We start from the raw sequence: 17567 nt of genomic DNA, 5'->3' as shown, positions 1-17567 counted from the left end.
AAACTAGGCCATTAAGTGAAATCCAGCACTGCAGTACAAGGACCTGGAAATCAATGGAGGGCAAGTCACAGCCAGTTCCAGAATGGTGCAGGTCGAAGCCTTGCAACAGCTGCACTCTTAGCCTAGACGTGGTATTTGGCGTAGGGAAACTAAATTGGATAAGAAAACAGTTTTACAGAAAGGGACAGGTAACAATTGTAAGTCTTACAGTTTTTATGAGTAGAAATTAATAATGAATTGAAAAATGACAGCAAGGGCAAAACCAGCAGAGGACAAAAAAGTTGGAATTGAAAAATAGCATTTTAAAACAGATAGCAAAATGGAGATAATTTAGGAGTGATGAAATAATGAATAGCATTAGGGCCTGTGTCTGGAGTTAACCGTAAAAATCAGTTTCGATCAGAATCAGCTGTTTTATAAGAACATATAATAAGAACATAAGAAAGGGGAGCAGGAGTAGGCCATTTGGCCCCTCGAGCCTGCTCCGCCATTTAATAAGATCATGGCTGATGTGATCTTGGGCTCAGCTCCACTTCCCTGCCCGCTCCCCATAACCCATCACTCCCTTATTGTTCAAAAATCTGACTATCTCTACCTTAAATATATTCAATGACCCAGCCTCCACAGCTCTCTGGGGCAGAGAATTCCACAGATTTACGACCCTCTGAGAGAAGAAATTCCTCCTCGTCTCAGTTTTAAATGGGCGACCCCTTATTCTGAAACTATGCCCCCTAGTTCTAGATTCCTCCATGAGGGGAAACATCTTCTCTGCATCTACCTGTCGAGCTCCCTCAGTATCTTATATATTTCAGTAAGATCACCTCTCATTCTTCTAAACTCCAATAAGTATAGGCCCAACCTGCTCAACCTTTCTTCATAAGTCAACCTCTTCATCTCAGCAATCAACCTCGTGAACCTTCTCTGAACTGCCTCCAATGCAATTTTTTCCCTCCTTAAATAAGGAGACCAAAACTGTACACAGTACTCAAGGTGTGGTCTCACCAATACCCTGTCCGGTTGTAGCAGGACTTCCCTGCTTTTATACTCCAGCCCCCTTGCAATAAAGGCCAACATTTCATTTGCCTTCCTGATTACTTGCTGTACCTGCATGTTAACTTTTTGGGGTAGATTTTCCCGACCCTGTCGGGAAGAAGGCGGGACTTCCCCTTTTGAGTTTTTGACCCGCCTACTTCGACGTCCGGCCAATCCGCGCGATTTTCCCTTGATTGACGTTGTTGAGCCCGCCCAGCAGGCTCAGCAGGCCAATTAAGGGCCACCCGGCAACAGGTGACGTCACAGACTGCAATTTCATCTGTAAAGAGTTCTTGACAGATGAAATATCAGTGTATCACAGCTGTTTGAAGCTGTGAAACACTGACACTCTGAGTTCTGACACGAGTCCTTCTGCACAGACTCAGTTAGAACTCTTACCGGCACTCAAAGCTGAAGGCTGTCACTTTTGACAGATCGCAACCGTTCAGCTTTCAGTTCCGGCTGAGTGATGGGCTCCCAACGCCTACAGGAAGAAAGGCTGTTAAGGTAAAAGTACAGGTAAGTAAAAGTTCTTTACACACTTTAGACATACAAAACACACTTACCTTTACACTCATGCACCCATCACTCACCTGAACACCGATATCGCGACCCCTCCAACTCCTTCAACCCGACGGCCTGCCTGCTCTAACCTGGCGTGGTTTGGAGCCGTCGGGAATCCCACACAAAACCCCTCAAAATAGGGATTAGGCTAAAAACTGCCTGTTAACTACCTGTTAACAGGCAGTTAATTGACACTAATCCCTTCCCGCCTGAAACTTACGTGGGGCGGGGTTTTGGGCGGGATGGCGTCGGGACCCCCAAATTCGGGATTTCCCCCCCCCCCCACATGCCTGAAACCCTGCCTGACGGCTCCATGAAAATCTAGCCCTTTGTGTTTCATGCACAAGGACCCCCAGGTCCCTCTGTACTGCAGCATTTTGTAATCTCTCTCCATTTAAATAATAATTTGCTTTATTTTTCTTACCAAAGCGGATAACCTCACACTTTCCCACGTTATATTCCATCTGCCAAATGTTTGTCCACTCACTTAGCCTATCTATATCCCTTTGCAGATCCTTTGTGTCCACTTCACAACTTGATTTCCCACCTATATCAGCAGCAAATTTGGCTACATTATACTCGGTCCCTTCATCCAAGTCATTACAGGAAACCTTGTGTTATCCGGAGGCTAACTGTCCGGAATGCTCGAGCCACCGGCAAAAATCAGGAGCCGTTTTCGTTGGTTTTTTTTTCTTCTCGTTGCTTTTTTCCTCAACAGTCAAGCTCTGCAAGGTCTGCTGAAGCTGTTGCTAAGCTACAGAGATGCTACAGAGACACTTGGACTGTTTAGAAGCTGTTGCTAAGCAACAGGGTTTGTTGACAGATATGGAGCTCAAAAGCTTCCGTATCTTTCAACATTAGCGCTGGAGTGCCCGGCAGTTTTGAGGGAGCGGCAATAGCTTGGTCCCATCAGTGCCGGATAGCACAAAGTTTCCTGTAATATAGATTGTACCGTAAATAGTTGAGGCCCCAGCACTGATCCCTGTGGCACCCCACTAGTTACCATTTGCCAACCGGAAAATGGCCCATTTATCTCGACTCTCTGTTTTCTCTTAGTTACCCACTCCTCTATTCATGCTAATATATTACCCCCAACCCCGTGAGCTCTTATCTTATGCAGTAACCTTTTATGTGGCACCTTATCGAATGCCTTCTGGAAATCCAAATACACCACATCCACTGGTTCCCCTTTATCCACCCTGCTCATTAGATCCTCAAAGAACTCCAGCACATTTGTCAAACATGATTTCCCTTTCATAAAACCATGCTGACTCTGTATATAGCAATGTACAACTATTTTTAGCAGTATAGACAGGAATGTGTTTAAAGCAATTGAACAGATTCTAGGACTTCTTTGTGAAGAAACTAATTTGGTCACATGGATGGTTCCACAAATAATCTGACATATATCTGTAGATTAATCTAAGTGCCTGGCAGTATGCACCACAGATGTCTTCCAAATTATAAAAATGGGGGGAATTTTTCAGGGGGTCAGTGGGCGCGTTTGGTGGCAGGTCGTGTAGGAATTTTTTTTTTTTGACAGCAGCTCCAAACCCGCTGTCAACCCACCTCCATGCTAGTCTCCCAGATGTCGGGTCTGTCAACGCTGAACAGACCCAACACCAAGCAGGGGAGAGGGGGAGGCAATTTAGATCATTAGAGAGATTGTTAAGAGGCACTTAAATAGTATTTTAAGCTAACATTTCAATCTTACATGTTCCCCCACGGCTTCCCTGCTGCTCAGTGATCATGTCTACTCAGCATGTCGTGAGTGGATTCAGCACTGAATTATCTGATTACCCGACAGCTGCAAAAGTTGTAAAACGCTCCTATCTCACAGCTGTTCACTTTCCAAGCTCAGAAGCTGTGTTTACTGCATTTGGGAGACAGATTGAGCTTTATGCTGTTTGCAAGTGTTTGGAGCCAACTCTCTATCCAATGCCATCTCATTGGAACAACCTCTCTCACCACTGACAGATCACTTCTGTCATCTCACCTTCACCTGCCATCTATTACATCTGTAAGAAGTCACACAACACCAGGTTATAGTCCAACAGCTTTATTTGAAATCACAAGCTTTCGGAGCGCTGCTCCTTCTTCAGGTGAAGTGGAGAAATGCATAAAGACACAGCTTATATAGTCAGAGAATCATGTCAGATGTTTACAGGTAACCTTTCCAACTGCCACTTATCTCCAAGAAGATCGCGCATATTGACACAGACATCAAGTTTCTACAGAGATGCAAGAAAGCAGACAAGATCCCGAAAGGACTACAGATCACTAACCCACTCAAGTCGACCTACAACACAGACTACGCTGAGAGACTCTGCCGTCGTACCTCTCGCACACTCCTCAACCATCTCGTACACCAGCTCTACAGCAGACGCCGCAACCTCGAAACCGAGATGGAGTCCATGTTCTCAGCCTGTGCTCAGGACGCAGCAGACCAGCTACGAGACACCGCCAAACAAACAAGGCAACGGAACTACGCTACCTACATGCACACCAAGAACAGGAAGCTTGAGAAACTTGGCATCACCAGCAGCAGCAACCAAGCCTCCCCCGGTACCACGGTTGAAACCACAGGGAAATCCATCGTCAACCTGTCCGACCACACCTTTCAACCAGACGAAATTGAAGTTCTCAGCCGAGGGCTCAATTTCTGCCCCACCACCAAAATGGACCCCATCGGTCTCGCGGCAGACACAGAGGAATTCATCAGGAGAATGAGGCTCCGGGAATTCTTCTACAAATCCCAAGATGTCAGCAGCGAACCCAATGAGACAATCAATGATCCGGAACAGCAGACAGAGGGATCCGCAGTGCAGCAACCGAAGAAGAAAGAGTCAAATTGGACCCCCCCGGAGGGTCGCTGCCCTAAGCTTGACATGTATGCTCAAGCTGTCAGGAGATGCATCAACGCCAGATTCATCAGCCGCACTCACAAGACAGTCCAGAATGTCACCCGAGCACAACGCAATGCCATCCACGCTCTCAAGACCAACCGCAACATCGTCATCAAACCAGCAGACAAAGGAGGTGCCATCGTCATACAGAACAGAACGGACTATTGCAAAGAAGTATACCGACAACTGGACAACCAGGAACACTACAGACAGTTACCCGCAGATCCGACCAAAGAACACACCCGCCAACTCAACAGACTGATCAAAACCTTCGATCCAGACCTTCAAAGCATCCTACATGCTCTCATCCCACGTACTCCCCGCGTGGGAGACTTCTACTGTCTCCCAAAGATACACAAAGCCAACACACCTGGATGTCCTATCGCATCAGGCAACGGAACCCTGTGTGAGAACCTCTCTGGATATGTCGAGGGCATCCTGAAACCCATCGTACAGGGAACCCCCAGCTTCTGTCGCGACACTACAGACTTCTTACAGAAACTCAGCACCCACGGACCAGTTGAACCAGGAACACTCCTCGCCACGATGGACGTCTCGGCACTCTACACCAGTATCCCCCACGATGACGGCATCGCTGCAACAGCCTCAGTACTCAACACCAACAACAGCCAATCTCCAGACGCCATCCTACAACTCATCCGCTTCATCCTTGACCACAATGTCTTCACCTTCGACAACCAGTTCTTTACCCAAACACACAGAACAGCCATGGGGACCAAATTCGCACCCCAATACGCAAACATCTTCATGCACAAGTTCGAGCAAGACTTCTTCGCTGCACAGGATCTCCAACCAACGCTATACACCAGATACATCGACGACATTTTCTTCCTATGGACCCACGGCGAAGAATCACTGAAAAGACTACACGATAACATCAACAAGTTCCATCCCACCATCAAACTCACCATGGACTACTCCTCAGAATCGGTCTCATTCCTGGACACACGAATCTCCATCAAAGACGGACACCTCAGCACTTCACTCTACCGCAAGCCCACGGACAACCTCACGATGCTTCACTTCTCCAGCTTCCACCCTAACCACGTTAAAGAAGCCATCCCCTATGGACAAGCCCTGCGAATACACAGGATCTGCTCAGACGAGGAGGAACGCGATGGACACCTACAGACACTGAAAGACGCCCTTGTAAGAACGGGATATGATGCCCGACTCGTCGATCGACAGTTCCGACGGGCCACAGCGAAAAATCGCATAGACCTCCTCAGAAGACAAACACGGGACACAACCAACAGAATACCCTTCGTCGTCCAGTACTTCCCCGGAGCGGAGAAACTACGCCATGTTCTTCACAGCCTTCAACATGTCATCGATGACGACGAACACCTCACTAAGGCCATCCCCACGCCTCCACTACTCGCTTTCAAACAGCCGCCTAACCTCAAACAGACCATCGTTCGCAGCAAATTACCCAGCTTTCAGGAGAACAGCGACCACGACACCACACAACCCTGCCACAGCAACCTCTGCAAGACATGCCAGATCATCAACACAGATACCATCATCACACGTGAGGACACCACCCACCAGGTACATGGTACATACTCATGTGACTCGGCCAACGTTGTCTACCTCATACGTTGCAGGAAAGGATGCCCCGGAGCATGGTACATCGGTGAGACCATGCAGACACTGCGACAACGGATGAACAGACACCGCGCAACAATCACCAGGCAGGAGTGTTCCCTCCCAGTCGGGGAACACTTCAGCAGTCAAGGACATTCAGCCTCCGATCTTCGGGTAAGCATTCTCCAAGGCGGCCTTCGAGACACACAACGCAAAATCGTCGAGCAGAAACTGATAGCCAAGTTCCGCACCCATGAGGACGGCCTCAACCGAGATCTTGGGTTCATGTCACGCTACATGTAACCCCACCTGACGCAGGGTCATCCAGACTCGAGTCGACATTGGCTTGTTCTCTCTACACAGATGCGGCCGGACCTGCTGTGATTTCCAGCCAAAAAAAATGCTTTTTGTCTGTTTTTTTGTTTTTCATACAGACCCCAGCATCTGCAATATTTGACCCCTTGTGACCCCACCTCATTGTTCTTTGATGTAATGTTTCCCTGACTGACCTGTTTGGACACCATTCACACCTTTGACTGCTGTGATTATCTCTCTGCCGAGGTGTGATAAATGGCAGTTGGAAAGGTTACCTGTAAACATCTGACATGATTCTCTGACTATATAAGCTGTGTCTTTATGCATTTCTCCACTTCACCTGAAGAAGGAGCAGCGCTCCGAAAGCTTGTGATTTCAAATAAAGCTGTTGGACTATAACCTGGTGTTGTGTGACTTCTTACATTTGTCCACCCCAGTCCAACTCCGGCATCTCCACACCATCTATTACATCAGAATGGGTATGGTTTACACTCACTCACCTTGGTCCTCAGAATCCCACTATGATCAGCCCCAACACCAGCAGAACCAGGCACACCAGCAGCACCAACCTTCACCGCAATCAACTGATGCTGCACTGGACATAGGGCATCAGTACCTGACCACATTGTTGCCCGGGATACCAGTGATGGCCTCACCATAGCCAGATTTACTTCACTTGATGCTGTACACCCTGGCTGCCACATGATGCGCCAGGTTGGCACCACCCCACACCAGCACCTTAAAGCATCCCTACAATTTTCAAGCTATTCCTTTCACACTCATCGCCATTACGGGAGGTAATATTATGTCTCACCATTCACTGCAACTCAATAAGCCACTTCCAAAGGTGCACACAAATCTGTCCAAGAATGCTAAGTGTTGAAAGTAAAGATTTCAATGTTTGACAGCACATTTACAGAAACTTCACATGAACATTGGCAAACACACCTAAGTGCCTACCCTTGTATGTTGTTAGTTGGAATGATTGGACAAGGATGAGGGCGAGTGTGAGGGGTGGCTGGTGAAATGGGGAAGTGATAATGTAGATATAGAGGGGTGGCTGGAGGTCCAAGGTAACTTGGTGAGAGTAAAGATTTGCAGGAGTAGGGTAGGGAAGGCAGAGTGATGGGGATGTGAAGAGTGGCACAGCAGGATGAGGTTGAGTGTGGCTTTGCAGTAACGGTTTGTGATTTACTAAGATCATTGAAAGGCTTGCGCCACTGCAGCTTGGTCTTTCTAACGATATCCCTGCTTGTGCTCTCCTGTGCAATGTGCAACTAGGCTGTGTTAATCTCCTGGGGAGGTCTCTTCCGCCCATGGGAAGGGAAGAGAACCTCCCTGCGTGCTGTGACTCCCTCCATAAGCATATGGAGGGAGTCATGGGAGAGCCTGGGTGCAGCCGTGCACCTCTGAGTAGTGCTTGTCAGTGTTTGCAGCACCTCAATGCTGTAGAACACCAACAGCAGACCTGTCAAACCCAATTTGGCCACGGTCCCTTTAAGGAAACCGGCTGATGACACGTCATCAAATTACATCATCAGACCCGCTTCCTTCAATTGGCCGGGAAATGCGCTGGGCGGGCTTAACAAGCCCAATCATCGTAAAATCTTTTCACAGAGCGGGATGGTGAGGACCCGCCAATGACATCGCCCGCCACGGACCCGCCAAGGTAAGGGAAATCACAGCCAATGTCTCTGGAGGTTGTAATGTATATAATGAAAGCAATGCTGATTATTTAACAGAATTGCGAAAACTATCGAAACACTGCCAGTTTGGAGCGGGACTGGCAGATACCTTAAGGGACATTTTTGTGTGTGGGCTTCAAAGTGAAGGAACCCAGAAACGGCTTTTATCTGAAAAGGACCTTACGCTGGAAAAGGCTTTCAGCATTGCGGTATCATATGAAGCAGCAGCACAGGGCGCTGCAGAGATACAACAGAGACCGCAAGAATATGGCACAAACAAAATGTCATATGGAACAGAGAAGTACTATCGCTGCGGCAGAACAACACATGACTAGAATGATTGCTGGTTCAAAGACAAAGTGTGCAGACAGTGTGGAAAAGTAGGACACATAGCACGAGTCTGCAGGTTGGGAAAGAAAACCAGCAATAAGAAACCTACCAAAGGAAAGTACAAGAAGGTACATAAGATGACGAAGGATAGTTCAGACGAACAAAAGATTGATAACGACTCCGAAAGCAGGGAACTGAGTTGTCTGAAACTACATAATGTGATCACAATGGAGGATCACCGAACCATTTGGGTCACTCTCAAGTTAGCAGGAGTTCAGGTAAAGAGGGAATTGGACACAGGATCAGCCCCAACAGTCATAAACCGACGGGACTACGAGCGGCTATTCTCACACATACCCTTGAGAGACACAAAAATTATTTTGAAGATGTACACGGGGCAAAAAGTCTACCCCAAAGGGAAAATAAGGGTGACCGTTATATATAACGGTAAGGAAGCACCAAAACTAGACCTGTATGTATTGCAAGATGGGGGACCACCATTACTGGGACGTGAATGGATCCGGAAAATACAACTGGATTGGCATTCCATACAGGCACTGACTGTGGCTGACAAAAAAGGATGACGACGTCACACCTGGGCGACTGTCAAAGATCCTAACTGACGCGAAAGAAGTGTTCCAGCAAGGACTCGGAAAACTAAAAGGCATGACAGCGACGATTAAAATTGAAGAAAATGCAAGCCCAAAATTTTTTTAAGGCCAGACCGCTACCTTATGCGATCCGCCCAGCCGTCGAAGCAGAGCTGGAGAGTCTGGAACGTTCAGGTGTACTGTCCAAGGTAGACTGGAGCGAGTGGGCTACACCCATCGCCCCGGTGGTGAAAAAGTCATTGAGCAGCATGCCTGGGGAACCAAGGAAGGTTCGCATCTGTGGGGACTTTAAGGTAACAGTGAATCCGATCCTTCACACCGTACAATATCCACTTCCGCGGATTGAAGATATTTTCGCCTCGCTATCTGGAGGGAAGCGCTTCACTAAGATTGATCTGGCCCAGGCGTATTTGCAAATGGAGGTAGAAGAAGCATCAAAAAATACCTCACAATCAACACCCATAAAGGTCTCTACCAACACAACCGGCTGGTATTCGGGGTAGCATCAGCTCCGGCTATTTGGCAGAGGGCAATGGAACAAGTCCTGCAAGGGATCCCAGGGACCCAGTGTTATTTGGACGACATCCTGGTCACGGGCAAAAATGACAGTGATCACCTTGCCAACCTGGAGCAGGTGCTCACTAGATTGCAGGAATATGGGCTCCGAGCTAACCGCCCCAAATGCAAGTTTTTTAGAAAACAGATCTCATATTGTGGCCACGTTATCGATAAAGAGGGGTTACATAAGTCCCCAGAGAAGATTGAGGCAGTAGTCAAGGCTCCAGCACTGGAAAATGTGTCACAACTGAGGTCGTTCCTCGGGCTGGTAAACTACTACCATAAGTTCTTGCCAAATTTGTCTACAATACTACACCCACTGAACACCCTACTGCAAACTGGGGTGCCATGGAAGTGGAGTGACGAATGTAGACGAGCTTTCCAGAAGAGCAAAACACTAATCACATCGAAAGAGGTATTGGCCCATTACAACCCGGCATTACCAATTCGGTTGGCATGTGATGCGTCACCCTACACATTGGAGCGGTGCTGTCGCACAAATTCTCGGACGGCTCAGAGAGGCCAATAGCCTTTGCGTCACGATCACTAACCTCAGCCGAGCGTAACTACACCCAGATTGACAGGGAGGCCCTCAGCCTAGTGTGGGGAGTGAAAAAGTTCAATCACTATCTGCACGGGCATAAATTCACCTTGCTGACTGATCACCAGCCTCTTGTCTCCATTTTTAATCTGAAGAAGAGCGTTCCGGTGATGACTGCGCAACGACTACAAAGATGGTCACTTTTTCTAGGGGCGCACCACTATGAGATTGAATATAAGGGCACGAAACAGCATGGAAATGCTGATGGGCTATCACGCCTGCCACTGCCTACTGCGGAGGAAGCACCAGCAGTGGATCCTGTCGAAATATTCCATTCAACTATAGTTGAATACCTACCGGTAACTAACGCTTGTATCGAAAAGGAAACCCGAAATGACCCGACACTGTCTCGGGTATATGATTTGACGCTGAAGGGATGGCCAGCACATGGCGACTCACTGTTGCCAGCATTCTCGACAAGGAGAGAACAGCTGTCAGTGTGCCGGGGGACCTTGATGTGTGGATCCCGAGTGGTAATTCCACCCAAGTTAAGGGATAGAGTGCTCAATGAGCTTCATGAGGGTCATCTGGGAGGGGTAAAAATGAAAAGCCTAGCCAGGGCTTATGTGTGGTGGCCGGGAATCGATAAACAAATCGAGGACCTGACCAAGAGCTGCTCAGGATGCCAGAAAGTCCAAAATGCACCACCACAGGCCCCTCTACACCCATGGGAGTGGCCCTCATCTCCATGGCAACGGGTGCATATTGATTTTGCTGGTCCATTCATGGACTCAATGTTTTTAATAGCCGTGGATGCGCACTCGAAATGGCCTGAGGTCATCAAAATGTCCTCCACCACCACGGAGAAAACTATTGCAGTCCTACGGACCATTTTTGCCAGGAATGGCTTGCCAGAACAGATTTGCTCCGACAACGGACCACAGTTTGTGTCCGAAGAGTTCCGGAGGTTCTTGAAAAAGAATGGGGTAAGGCATTACACATCCGCCCCGTATCATCCAGCCACAAATGGATTGGCTGAGAGGTTCGTACTTCTTATGTTCATTAATAAATAGACATTCTTATTATGAACACAGCTAGCTTTTGCTAGACACTTTTATTGAGCACATGTGGACTAGGTACAGTATCTGTCGAGGCATCCATCTTGACTGCTGCCTTGTGGGTAGCCTAGTGCCTCATGGGTAATGTAGTCTTAATATACATACAGCTGGGTAGTGTAGTCTTATATACATACAGCTATATACAGCTCTACACAGCTCCACGGCTCCAGCTAGTGTCCACTATAGAATGACATGTTATTGATCATTACATCCCCCTTTCTTTGAGGTTTAACAAAATCAATATCAATCAACTTTCAAGAAAACAATAAAGATAATATCATTAACACTTTTGTTAGTGCTCTATAAACATAAACATTTTCAAAACAGTCAACACATTTTCAAAGCTTTACATTGTACTCAAAGATTAAGTCTATCAGGCTTTTTTACTTCACGTGTGGATCTTCTCAACACTGGTAAGTCTGATGTGTCTTCATGAGATTGTTCTGGCGGTGAATGACAAGATGCAGTTGCGGCATTGTCATCAATTTGGTCTTGAATAGTCTCTTGTGTTTTTAGGAGGGAACGGCGGTTCCTCCTGAGAATCTGTCCTTCCTCAGTTCTAACAGTGTATGACCTTGGTCCTACTTCCTCAAGAACTGTAGCTTTCCTGTTCCATGCATCTGGATCCTCAATCCTGACAACATCATCCCTTGTCAATGGTTTCAGAGTTTTGGATGACTTGCCATAGTATGATTTCTGTTTCAGCTTTAACAGTTGAAGTCTCTGTCTCAGTTCCTCACTTTGCTGTTCTTTTGCACAGCAGGGTAGCGTGGTGCGCAACTTGTGACCCATTAGTAGTTCAGCAGGTGAAGAACCACAGTCTAAAGGTGAGGCTTGGTAGCTCAGCAGGGCGAGATAAGGATCAGACTTGCTTTCTGTCGCTTTCTTCAGTAGCTGCTTGAGAACTTGAACACCTTTCTCTGCCTTACCATTTGACTGAGCATACAAAGGACTGGATGTGATGTGCTGAAAGTCATAATGTGCTGCAAACTGTTGCCACTCCTTACAGTTGAAGCACGGACCATTGTCGCTAACGGCAATCCTGGGAATTCCATGTCTAGCGAAGATGGATTTCACATGCATTATGACACTGCTTGCTGTGGTGCTTGAGTGCAGCGCCATCTCAGGATAGTTAGAATAGTAGTCAATCACTATTAGATAGTCTTTACCATTTAAATGAAAAAGGTCCATACCAACCTTTTGCCATGGTGCTGTTGGTATGTCAGCTATTATCATTGGTTCCTTTGCTTGTTTGTTTTGGTGTTTCTGACATGTCTCACATTTGCCTATCATGATCTCAATGTCCTTATTTATGCCAGGCCAATAAACAGTGTCTCTTGCCCTCCTTTTGCATTTTTCAATTCCGAGGTGTCCCTCATGAATCCTTTTGAGCATGTCTTGATGTAGAGCCTGTGGAATGACTATTCTGTTCTGTTTTAGTAATAGTCCACTTGCGACACTCAATTCTGACCTTGTGAAAATATTTTGGACAGGAACCTTTTGGCCAACCATGATGAATGTTCTCTATTACTGTTTGTAATACTGTATCTTTTACTGTTTCTTCTGCTATTTGCTTTGATTTTGTGTCTGACATGGGCAGAGCAGCAGTGACCATACTCACATGAACATCCACGTCTTCTTCAGAAGAGCTCACATGACTCATTGTGGGTGCTCGGGATAGTGCATCTGCTAACACTATGTATTTGCCTGGTGTGTAGATCAGTTCAAAGTCATATCTTTGCAGCTTCATCATGAGTCGTTGAATCCTTGGAGACATCTCATTCAGGTTTTTTTTTATGATAGCAACCAGAGGGCTGTGGTCTGTCTCAGCTGTGAAGGTGGGAAGTCCATATATGTAGCCATGAAACTTTTCTAGTCCAACTACCAAGCCTAGACATTCCTTTTCAATCTGGGCGTATCGACACTCAGTATCAGTCATAGACCTGGAGGCATAGGCAACAGGCTTCCAATCTTCACCCTCTGCTTGTAGCAAGACTGCACCTAGGCCATCTTTTGATGCATCCGTTGACACTTTGATTCTTTTTGTTGGGTCAAAGAAGGTGAGCACAGGTGTGGTTGTCAGCACTGTTTTGAGGTTTATCCACTCTTGTTCATGCCTTTCTGTCCATGCGAACTCATTTGTTTTATGTAGCAGGTCTCGCAGACAGGCTGTCTTGGCTGACAAGTTAGGAATGAACTTTCCAATGAAGTTTATCATCCCCATGATGCGTAGCACTCCTTTTTTGTCAGTGGGTCGGGGTATTTTGAGTATGGCGTTTACTTTTTCCATATCTGGCTCTATTCCTTTACCAGATAGATTATCTCCTAGGAAAGTGACTTCCTGGATGCCAAACTGACACTTGGCTTTGTTGAGCTTCAGTCCATTCCGGCGTATGCTCTGTAGCACTTTAGTCAGTCTCTCATTGTGTTCTTTCAGTGTGGAGCCCCAGATGATGATGTCATCAACATAGACCCGAACTCCTTCCAGACCTTCAATTATGTGTTCCATCGCTCTATGAAAGATTTCAGATGCAGATATTATCCCGAAAGGCATTCTGAGGAAACAATACCTGCCAAATGGTGTGTTGAAGGTACAGTATTTGGTGCTCTCTTCATCCAGTTTTAGTTGCCAAAATCCTTGTGAGGCATCGAGCTTTGTAAAGTATCTGGCACCTGACATTTCACTGGTGATTTCTTCTCGCTTGGGAATCTGGTAGTGCTCACGTTTTATGTTTGCATTTAAGTCCTTTGGATCCATGCATATTCTTAGATCATTGTTCTTTTTCTTTACACATACCATGGAGTTAACCCAGTCTGTTGGCTCTTCGACTTTCCTGATTACGCCTAGTGTGGTCATTCTGTCCAGTTCATTCTTGAGCCGGTCACGCAGGGGTGCTGGAACTCTTCGTGGAGCACGTACCACTGGCTGAGCATTCTCCTTTAGCTGGATCTTGTAAGTGAATGGTAGAACTCCAAATCCTTTGAACACATCCTGGAAATTATTCACTACAGAATCCACCGAGTCATCTGGTCTGCTTATGGCACAGTTTATACGGTAGACTCTCTTGACCAGTTCTAAGTCCTCACAAGCTTTGTCACCCAGTAGTGAATCAAGTCTTTCAGCCACAACAGAAAACATGAGATGATGCACTTTGTCTTTGACTGTCACTTTAAGTCTGCATATCCCTAAGCTATCTATTTTCTGTCCATTATAGTCTTTCAGTAGTACTGACTTTTTCTGTATTTTGGGCTTTTCTTTCATATTGTTAATGTCACTCATACTGATTAAGTTTGCTTTTGCCCCAGTGTCTAGTTTCAAGGTAACTAATGCTCCATTTACCTGCAGTGGGGTCATCCATTTGTCCTCTTTTACTGCATTAACTTTATGTTCAGCATTGTCCATTTCTGAGGGCTGCACATTTTCTGTATCCTTTTTGATATTGTCACATGACACCATTCCTACAAAAAATGTCTCACTTAAATCAGTGTCCTCAATTACATTAACTCGTTGCCCTTTCTTAGTTTTTACTTTTGAAAAGCATTGTTTGGCAAAGTGATTCTTTCCATTATACTTTGTGCGCATTTTTCCAAATGCTGGGCATTGTCTTAACTGGTGTTTGTAACCACAGCGTTTACAATTAAAAATGTCATCCTCCGATTGCTTTTCATTTCTGTTCTGCCCACGTTTCTTCCCCTTGTAGGACACAGCACCGACAGCAGCATTATCACTCATTACAATCGCATCATTATTGATTTCACTGAAAGTCTTCGCGTGCTTTCGAGCTAGCTCGCTGGCTTGGCATATTTTCACAGCATTTTCCAAATTTAGTTCGGTTTCTCTCAACAGACGTTCCCTGACTTTTTTATCATGAATACCAAACACAATCTGGTCACGAATCATGGATGCTTTGAGCTCAGAGAAATTACATGTCTGTGCTTTCAGTTTCAGATCAGTTATAAAGCTATCAAAAGTCTCATTTTGCTGCTGTGTCTGAGAACGGAAGATGTATCTTTCATAGGTCTCATTCTTTTTGGGAGAGCAATGTGCATCAAATTTTTTTAGCACATCTTCTAATTTTTCCCTGTTCTCCTCTGGATTAAATACAAATGTATTAAATACCTCTATCACCTGTGGGCCTGCAACCGTAAGCAGCAACGCTATCTTCCTTGCGTCTGGCTTCGTACCAAATCCGATGGCTGCAATGTAGAGTTCGAATTGTTGTTTAAGATTCTGCCAATTGTAGTCGATATTTCCTGTGAGTTTCAAACGCTCTGGTGGCTTCAAATTCTCCATGTCGCTTTTCACAATTTTCAGCAGATCTTCACCATCCTGGTACCATCTTATGTTCATTAATAAATATACATTCTTATTATGAACACAGCTAGCTTTTGCTAGACACTTTTATTGAGCACATGTGGACCAGGTACAGTATCTGTAGAGGCATCCAACTTGACTGCTGCCTTGTGGGTAGCCTAGTGCCTCATGGGTAATGTAGTCTTAATATACATACAGCTGGGTAGTGTAGTCTTATATACATAGCTATATACAGCTCTACGGCTCCACCTAGTGTCCACTATAGAATGACATGTTATTGATCATTACAGTCCATTCATGGACTCAATGTTTTTAATAGCCGTGGATGCGCACTTGAAATGGCCTGAGGTCATCAAAATGTCCTCCACCACCACGGAGAAAACTATTGCAGTCCTACGGACCATTTTTGCCAGGAATGGCTTGCCAGAACAGATTTGCTCTGACAACGGACCACAGTTTGTGTCCGAAGAGTTCCGGAGGTTCTTGAAAAAGATGGGGTAAGGCATTACACATCCGCCCCGTATCATCCAGCCACAAATGGATTGGCAGAGAGGTTCGTACAAACCTTTAAGAAGGCAATAAAGGCTATGTACAATGACAACATTCCGCTGCAGCACAAGGTGGACAATTTCCTGTTCGCCTACCGGAATGTGACACATGCAGTCACCAACCAGGCCCCAGCCATGAAGTTCTTTAAGGTTAAGATCTCGCCTGGATTTGCTCAGACCAAACGTACGAAGAGATGTTGAGAGTAAACAATTCCAGCACATCCATGAGAAGTCAACAAGGAGCTTCAATGTAGGGCAACCAGTCTTGGCCCGTGAAATAAAGAATAGATTTGCCTTTCTAATCTAGGCTTTATTAACTTTAAAAATCCAGTAGCACATCTTTCAACACCAGTCTCCAACCATGACTGGAGAGAACTGAATTTAAGATGGCCACCACAAGTCACCTGACATCCACTACCAATGAGTTTACAGCATATATCTCAAGGTAGAAACAAACCAATTACAATACTTCTTACTAACACAGAGAACAACCACCCCATTCACCAATCACAATACTTCTTATTAAAACATAGGAAATAATCACCACATTCACCCCTCCTTTTAAAACATGCTCCAACCTAAAACAACCTTTACAATTTATAATTAATTTATTTACAACTAAAATACAAATATAATATTTCAACAATTTTAAAACATTACTATCAATTTAAAAGTCCATTTTCAATCGGTCGACCGGATATCTTGTTCGTGTCGACCTTCTTAACCTTGGTGAAATTCCTTGCCCTCCCACACCCGGAGACACCGAAGTATCTACTGCAGGAAGGCTATCCATATCCCGATTATCAACGGTTTCCGGATTGGAAATCCCATCAGGAAGTAAACTAGGACGGTCATGAACATCCATCAAAGGCTGACTAATAGAAGTATCATTATCTGCAGTAGGATTGGAAATATTCGTAGTATCTATAACAACATCCACATTATCTGAATCGTGACTATTATTAGTATCCTCAGAAGAGGGCTGGCCACCACAAGGAGCCAAATCTTTAATTGAAACAGTACTTTCTTTCCCATCTTGGAATCGAATGTGAGCATATTGGGAATTTGCCTCCAACAGCTCCACCTCCTCCACTAAAGGATCATATTTTGACAATCTAACATGGCGTCGAAGCAGCACAGGTCCCTGCATAGTAAGCCATGAAGGTACCGAATATCCCGTAGTAGATCTCCGCGGGTAATTAAAGAGCCTTTCATGGGGGGTCACATTAGTAGCCGTTGAAAGCAATGATCTAATGGAATGCAGGGCATCAGGCAGTACCATTTCCCACTGTGTATTCTTAAGGTTCCGGGATGTCAAAGCCAACATAACTGCCATCCAGATCACCCCATTGTATCGTTCGCACTGTCCATTACCCTGGGGGTTATACGGGGTAGTTCTACTAGTAGAAATACCCCGACTCTGAAGGTATTCCTTC

The sequence above is a fragment of the Somniosus microcephalus genome, chromosome 8 (genome assembly GCF_052327205.1).
Source record: "Somniosus microcephalus isolate GS21.2 chromosome 8, FLI_Smic_1.0, whole genome shotgun sequence".
NCBI lineage: Eukaryota > Metazoa > Chordata > Chondrichthyes > Squaliformes > Somniosidae > Somniosus > Somniosus microcephalus.
Note: the sequence above shows the minus strand (reverse complement) of the source record.